We start from the raw sequence: 8,938 nt of genomic DNA, 5'->3' as shown, positions 1-8,938 counted from the left end.
TTGCCTCCATTTGGGTAATTCAGCATAGAACACCTCAAATTAATGGACTCATAGACATTTTATTTTAAAATCACTACCTCATTTTCTGCACACTGAAACCATGTGTGGTAAGGTGCTGTAAAAGGGGAAGGTTGTTATGCTAAGATAGTACAGTAGTGAAAACAAAACCTGATTCTATTTGTTTGTTGAACAGCACAAGTCAGAATACTCATCTGGCTTCCTAATCATTGCTTGAACTGCTATTAAAACAGATCAAGACAGGAATGTTTGATTTTTTTCATATGTAGAAGTAAAATTGTACTATTCTCAATTACATCTTCATTTGCAGGGCAAAATGATCTGATGCTGGCAGGATTTTTAACCTGTCATTTCTTAAGCAATTTCTAACAACAGAACTAAAGAAATAGAGGCTGATTCTCCATTGCACTGCACCATATATAATTCCTTATACCTGTGCAAAGTGCTACCAAATTAGAACAGGTGGCTTTGCTCTCGCATAATCCTCAGTACTGCTTTGTGCTTGCTTTATACAGACACAAGTGATTGCTCATGGTGCAAGGCAATGGGAGGATTGGGCCTATAGTCTAGGCTGTAGCGAAGCGGCTGATGCAGTTCCCATCTCATCCAACCCAGTAAGCCTGAAGGAGCTACTATGATGCACTGAGGCTGCTCTCTTTCCACGCAACTCTTTCCAAATAAGCTGTTTGGAGCTGTCACTGATAGGTCCAGAAAACTGGTGTCTTTAGACGCAACTAAAACTGCTCAGGACGCCAGCATCATGAGACTCATCAAGACATCCAAAAAGATTCCATTCTTCCTTAGAAGAGACAGGTAAAGGCATCACCTTCAAACCTGTCACAAGGTAGTAGGGAGAAAGGGTACATTAGACAAACTGTCCATGAAATGGATGTCAGGGAAAAGAAGTGCTGTTCCGCTAAATAAAAACCCATCTCCATAACATAAAGTGTTGTTGTGTTACTCTGCATAGTTCCACAAATCCAAACCTGAAGCCAGTGACTAATGCATGCCATCAGAGTGAGTGCTAGGCAAACCTCTTCTCTAGTTACAGGCATTAAATTAGGAGCCAGGACACCTGGCTACTTCTCCCAGTTTTGCTAACCTGTTTTGTGTCCTTGGGCCAAGTAGTTCTCTTCCCATTTTGCCTCCTTCTCGGCAGACTTGTGGGTCACTGTATGTTGTGCCTGTTTGACTGGGTTTTTAGGTATTACCTTACTTCAGATAAAATAGTTAAAAATAGATAAATAATTAAAAGAGTTAATAAAAGAATAATTGAGGATTTAAAATACCTTCACCAAACAGGTCAGGAATATTGAAAAACAGGATGTGGGTGTGAAATCAAAATATAAAAGCAGATTAAGCATGTGTACATACTAGTACACTACATAACTACATAATAGTAGTTAACAAGATTACCTAGAAACAAAAAAGTAGGAATTTGACATGGGACAGATCTCATTTTAAAAAATACTGACTGTTTTCCTTCATTCTTCTCCTGTGTCTGAGAGGAGAAGCAATTTGGCCCATGGACCTATTCTTACTTCAATAACAATAGATATTGATTCAATTCAATATCTTTGCAACACAAACTCATCGTCATGGGCCAGATCCTCATTGGTATAAATTGGCATAATTTTAAGGAAATTAATAGAGCTGTAATGTTTTGTTTTTTTTTGCTGGCTGACAATCTAGCCCCACTTGCACATTCAGATCTCCATAATGTCCAAACTGTATGAATGTTTTTGTCTGTCCATATGAAGCCAACATTCTTCTATACCAGTGAGCATTTTTTTTGCTCATATCATTCAAGCATGTCCCACCTATCCAATGAAAGGTGTACAGATGACCTCGCCCTCTTATACCTACAAATGGGGCATCCCAGGAAGGCAAATAGTTGCACCAGCAAAATATGTGGGTACTTTATGAGTGGAGATTAGAGTTTGGTATCATATTCTTCTGAAAGGTGATGTTACGTACAGGTAGCCAAATTTATCCTTAGTATAGTTCCACTTCAATAAATAGACTTAAACCATCATTGATTGTTGATGCATTCATGCAGAAAAGATGGTGGACAGATGAGAAAAACCTGAATGAAGAAAACAGAACACCACTGTGTACACAGGGAGCTCAAGCAACAGAAAATTATAAGGAGGATTTCATAATAAAGAGATCGCTAAGCAGGAGAGGAAAATAATTACACTCAGAACAACTTTGTAGGGAACAAATCAAGTATAATAGGCTCACAGACTCTGAGGTGCATCTTTGACATAAACCTATGCTCCTGCTCATGTATAATTCAGTAACGGGTTGTCAGGATAGTTCTGAAGAGTGGTACTTAATCACAGTTACACAGATCCCCTTCTGAAAATGATTATGAGGAGGAAACTATTATGCCAATATGTGGAATCCTGAGCTGTGACACTTTATTCATGTAGAAAAGATGATTTTTGGCAGCTAAGGTTCCACTAAGAAACCTCCATTTTTCTTTTCAGTCATTGTAAGCCTTTTAGACAAATGATTCTATCACAGACCAGCTATTAAGACTTGCATACCTATTAGACTCTGCTAGGTAGCTTATATATTTCCAGTTCTTCATTCTCTGAGCTTTGGAAGAGATCAATTGTTTCTCTTAAAGACAGGCCCCAAATCAGCTAAATACTAAAATATGTTATTTGACTTCAGTAAGACTCAAGCACTAGCCAGGGGCCCAAATCAGGACATTCTTACATTTAAGATCTGTTTTAAATATTGTAATGGTTCCCTGGTAGCACTTACCCTTTCACTAGGACAGGGGTTGTCAAGTGGGGTATGCATACCCCCAGGGATACTTTGAAAGGGGGGGGGGCTGGGGACAGAGCACCGCCACCCCATGCCGCTGCCTCACAGGAGCAGGGCTAGGGTGGGGCGAGAGCAGGGCTGCACAGACACCACACTGCAGCCACTCGCAACCTTCTGCGTCCAGTAATTCGCCACCCCCACCACCTTCCTGCTCTGCATCTGGTCACTTGCCACCTCCCACCCCTTGTGGGGGACACTTATTAAAAAAGGTTGAAAACCACTGCACTAGGTCATTGAATGGAGGTGGCAATAGAAGAGACAGAGTTTAGTGGTTTTCTTGTTTTAAATCCATATTCTTCCTAATTTTTACTTTCTTTGTTGCTGGCCCTAACATTGACCAGCAGCAAAGTGACAGCAGCCAATGCCAATTTGAGACAGTCCAGCTCAGTAACTGATGTTTTGGAGCATGTGTGAACAGAGACTGTAGTAATGTAAATATGTACATTTAATTGTGTTTCCATTAAGCCTCTATTTCTTCATCTTCTGTTGTTTGCAGAAGCAATCATTTGTGGTAGGCAGAAATAATGGCAGCTGGTAAGTATTCCTCTGTCACATAAAACCAGTCACTAGATATCTAATTACATCTGCCCATAATTGACTGCAGTCACAAAATTGGAGGTACTTTAAAAATATGGCCTCTAGTGTGTTTCCTCCCCCCTGCCCTGCTTTGTTATATTTGAGACTCAACCAGGGCTTATTATAAGTTAAAACTAAGAGAAATAGGATCAGAAGTTGATAGCAGCAGCAATGCTTTGCCATCATAAAGTGCTTTTCATTCAGAAATCACACCTTTCTGTACTAATCATTAATATACTTACATTCCTTTCTCCTGCACTAGACTAGTATTATACTTGTTTCTGGTTGTGAATATGGTTAATGACTAACTCAAGATCTTACCCTGTTTTTGTAGTGGAGTCCAGAACAAAACTAAAGAGTCTCTGCTTTCCAGTTCCCCGCTTCCTCTCCTGTCAAGGGTTTGTGCATAGGCCCCAATTCAGCAAAAAAAGCTTGAGCACATGCTTCAAGTAACTTGGCTAAATAAAGATGGACTTAAAGTTAAGTACATGTTTCAAACTGCTTGCTGAATAGGGGTCTCAAAGCAAAGCCTCTATTACTCTTGAGAGAATTCTTGGTTTAATTGACATGCATAGCGGGGTGTATTGGATTAAGCTAATTTTGTGGTCTTGCTATAGTGCACAACTGTGATTGTGCACTGTGTATATGTGGTTTTATTTTCCAACTCATGGGCTGAAAAAAATATTTGCTGTTAGGCCAACTTGATGGTATCATTGCTGACATGCCACAGACGCACAACAGTCCATTCCCCAAGACCCAGCCACAGACCGAAGTGCAGCTTAAAAAAAAAATCTCGTTTGTCTGGATGAATATTTTTTCCGTTGTTCTTTGCATATGTAGCAGTGAATGTTGTTTTTTATTTTTATTTCCTACTCTACAGTAATGCGGGCTAAATAACCTAGTAGGACACTTCTATCCCTAATGTATTCAAACAGAATGTAAGAGATCTGAGAATGGTTTGTTATGTATAGATAGTACCACTGTTTTTGGATGGCACTGTGTATCAACAAGTAAGCTGACACAGGGTAGTTTTGTCACAAGTGTACCAAAGATGTCAGGAGAACAGGCTCTTTTCCTGATTTTGCCACTGTGTCACTATGTAATTTCAGCAAAGTACATATACTGTCTGCTCCCCAATTTGCCAGTAAATTGGGATAACGATACTTAATCTCCACTAGTAAACTGCTCTGAGGGGTAGTAAGGAAGCCTTTTTCATGTGTTCACTATCTATGGTTATTAGACAGTTTGTGCCCCACCTTTCTTAAAAACTAGAGACTAAATCCTGCAATATCTACCCATTCATGTAGTACTGACCTTAAATTGCACATGTAAGATCAAGGTTTGCAAAACTAGCCTTTCAGCTGAAGGAACAGAGGAGGAAGCCCTGCACACACAGCACACCACCAGAATGTACCTAGGTTAGCATGCACACATTTACAGAATTACATTTCTAATCAAACCTGATACTGCTCAGCTCCAAATCATGCTATTCTGAAGGAGGTGAAACCAGTTTGCAACAGAAACCTACTTTATGAAATTGCAGCACTTCAAAACTGGCCAAATCCTGTTTGCTTGTCATGCAGCTCAGTGTTTTGAAAAGGAGAAATGCTCAAACTGCTGACCAATGCACTGGATTCACTAACATACTTTCATAATACTACTTGCTTAAAGAGAGCTTAAGATTTTCTCTTTAATTCTTTTCTGCTGCTAAATAAAGCCTGACTTTCTTTCTCTCCTTCAGGCCTTTAGCTGAAAGCATAGCAACATCTCCTGGAAGGGGATGGCTATTGCAAGTTCATTTGTATGTGTGGTCTTTTAAATGCCAATTGAGAAGTGCAGTCAATACAAGGAAACCTTATGATTTCTTTCAATAGCATATGTTGAAGTAATTGGATATATGGCCACTATGGTATTCCTGTTCTTTTCTTACCATAACAATACAAAATGAAATTAGTATTTAAATCCTGGCTCATGTTTGTGGAAGGTATAAAGAATTGAATGGGAAGGTTGATCACCATTTTATAGCAGTATGCCCCCCTTGTACTGAAAGGAAATGGGAAAGATTAGGAGCTGAGGAAATTGTTTGACATGGTATGACCAAGAAAGGCATGACACAGCTAGAAATCCTGAATTGTTATCAGACAGTTGATGAGTTCAGTATCAAAGGACCTATCTCCAGTAAAAGAAAGCTCAGGTAACTATCCTGTGGAGCAGCCTTGTGGTATGAAGCAAACAACAAAAGGTTCTTCAGTCATCCTAAACTTCATCTTGCCTGTTAAGACCATGGATAAGAGGACAGTGAGTGAACATGGATCAGTGTTCCACTTGGGGGGTATCTATTCACAGACATCTCAATCAAATTATAAAATGGGATGACTTACTTTTTTATGCCCCTGTCTAACTGGTGGAAACAATAACTGATTTCTGGAGTGGTGATCACATTGGGAGAGGCATGCTGCATGGTTCAGACAGTTGGTACTGAAACATCATTAGTATTTCTAAATGTTACAGATGATTTTTCCCAATACCTTGTGCTGTGTGTAATTCCTTTTAGCAATTGGGTTTTGGACTTCATTATGATGGAGAAAGACTAATTCATTAATTTCTAATCAGTTTAGGGACCAGTGATATTGACATAATTACATTCTATAGACAAATACTGGAAGATTTTTAATGCCAGTCAATAAGGTTTTCCAGAAACTAGGTCTTATGAAACAGACATAATTTAATTCTTTGAGATTACACGTTGGGTTGATAAATGTAGCTGCATGACATTCAGAAACTAAAGAAATAAGCACTACAAATTCACATTAAATGCCTATTAAATGGATCAAGATCTGGCTAACTAACAGGCTCCAAATTAGTTGTCACTGGGTGCATCTACCTGAGACACTAATTGTGCAGTAGCCTAATAACACTGCGTTGTAGCATGCCAGGCAAAACCTGTTCGCTTCTGTAAAAACTCATGCGAGGCACTATTGTGCAGTAGTGCCAGTTACTGTTCATTGATTTATTGTGCAAGTTGGATAACCAAGTACTAAACTTAATGTACAGTAACTACAGCACATTAATGAACATGTAGATGCACCCACTGTCAACTGAATGGGTATCTTTCTAGCAAGGTTCTGCAAACATTGGTGAAGTGGCAGATGATGATAAGAAGAGGGTTGTCATACAGAGAAATCAATGTTCCTGGATTAAATAAGGTCCACTCGGATAAATTGTGTCTTTACACAGCCAAATGCAAAGTTAGATATCCAAAAATAAGGCATTAATTATAGAATAAATAAGAGTAGTCTGGAAAGGACTAATGAACTCCCATCCTCACTGAGCCACCAGAGTTAGCAGTGGAATCAAAGGCCTGGTATGTCCCCACATCAGTACAGACCACATTATCATTGGACCTAATAACAAGGGGCTCAGACAGAAGCTATATTTTTTTGCATGATCAGCCCCCTGAAAGCACTCTATAGCCATGCTGTGACACATATGTGGCTGCAGAGTGCTTTTAAAGTAGCCAATTGCACGACAAATTAACCCTCATCAAATGAGGTATCAGATGAAGGTGCTCCACTTTGGAGTACTTTAGGGAACTTGTATTCCCTAGGGTTAATTTGTGGTGAAATTGGGGCTGAGCTGATGCAGCTGACAGCAGGAAGGGAGGTGGGAGAGTATGCTGAGGGTTGGGGTTTTTCCCTGCTTGAGCTGGGGGCGGGGTGCATGTGGATTAGAGCCCCCTGCCTCATGCCCCTCCTCCCCCCACCAGCCCCTCACTCCAGCTTGGCCAGGAAAACCCCAGCTGGCAGCTTGCATCCCCTCCCTTCCTGCTGATAGCCCCAAAGCTGGGGGAAGAAGGGGCAGGGCTGGGGGAGAGGGGCAGCTCCTCAGCTGCAGGCTGTCTTCTTGGGTTCCTGCAGGCAGGCTTGATTTCCACCCCTCTCCTTCCACCCAACCTAACAGGAAAATGGGCCTCTAGCTCATGGCACTTTCTGTAAAGTGTATTCTAATCTGTATTCTAATCACTTACTTGTATTTGCTTGTATTCTAATCACTCACTACATTTTATACTCTGCTTTCTGCACATCCTTCCCCAGCATCTGATGAAGTGTACTTTGGTTCACAACAAATGCAATGATGAAGGACTTGAAAAATAGGCAGAGGATGAGGGAGGGCACTGGGGAAGTGCTTTGTGTATTTATGATGGTTAAAGGTGACAGTGATGGGCAAACAGGCATGCAGACACATGAGAATAAGTGCATAGGTGCATGGTGTGGTGTTGTAATGGAAATCAGAATAGTGTAACTGTAAAACTAATTTCTTTGGTTTTTTTTGGATTATCAAGTGAACCACAGTGGTCACAAGGCAGGCTGGTAGAAATATAGCAAAGTGTATAGATATAAAAAGAAAAGAAAACTTGTACCCTGCCTATAAGTATCTTATTTTGTTAGTCTATGAGGCTAAGTACAGTTAGAAAGCCTGAGTTTGAATTAATTCAGTCTTTGCAAGTTAGTCTAAGCTGCAGAAATTAAATTGAGAAACAACTAGACAGACATTCATTTTTGATTCAGTAAATGCAGGCACAAAGCTGCAGTGGCTCAAGCCAGGGAGCACTCTAGCATGGCTCTCTGGCATGTAATCAGCACAGCCTATGTGTTCCCTTCCTCTTCCTGCTTCCCCCAAGTTCTCAGGGATTTGCAGTCTAGAATCACAACAGGACTCTGAAGGGTTGCTCATCACTACCTCTTTCTGCTTCCAGGTGCCCCTGGGATTTGTAGCCCACAGTCAGAGCCAGAAGTAAGTTTTGAGTAGGGCAGAGCACCTCTGTCCTTGGGGGAAGGGAATTTTAACTCCCATCCCTGGCTCCGGACCCCAGCTGGGCAGGATGTGTTAATTGTGCCCACAGCTGCCTGGGCTGGCCTGGAGGTACCAGCAGGCTTGGAGCCCTGTAGCCACCCACTTTGGGGGCTTGTGTGTCCATAGCTGCCACTGGTGTGCCCCCTGCATGGTGTGGACAAGCAAGCACTGTACAGGGGGTGCAGCAGCTGTGGACACATGACCCCCCACTGCAGGTGGCTGCTGGACTGCAGGGCTGGCTGTGGGCACTGCTGAGGGTGGGCGCAGAGGGGCTGGCTCAGGCTGTGCTGGTAGGGCCCTTCCCAGCTGGCTGTGGCTCCATGACAGCCTGGCCCGACCTGAGTGTAGAGAGCTGGCAGCAATCCAGCCACATAGCTCAAACCACAGCCAGCTGGGAAAGGCCCTGCTCCTGTGGCCAATCCTGGGCCGACTCTCCTACATCTGCCCTTAGCAGCATTTGCAAGCCAGCCCCGCTCAGTGCCCCAGTCTCAGCCATGGGTGACACATGTGGATGGTGGGACCATGTCAGCTGGCCAGCTCCACCCATGCCCCTGCCCCTGCTGCTGTCGCAGTGAGGTGTGGGGGGTTACCTTGACAGGGACTGCTCCACAGCAGCCAGGCAGGCCCTGGCTGTGGTTCCTGGGGAGAGAGG

The sequence above is a fragment of the Crocodylus siamensis genome, chromosome 5, assembly GCF_052110815.1.
Source record: "Crocodylus siamensis isolate JL-2025a chromosome 5, ASM5211081v1, whole genome shotgun sequence".
Classification (NCBI taxonomy): Eukaryota; Metazoa; Chordata; order Crocodylia; family Crocodylidae; genus Crocodylus; species Crocodylus siamensis.
Note: the sequence above shows the minus strand (reverse complement) of the source record.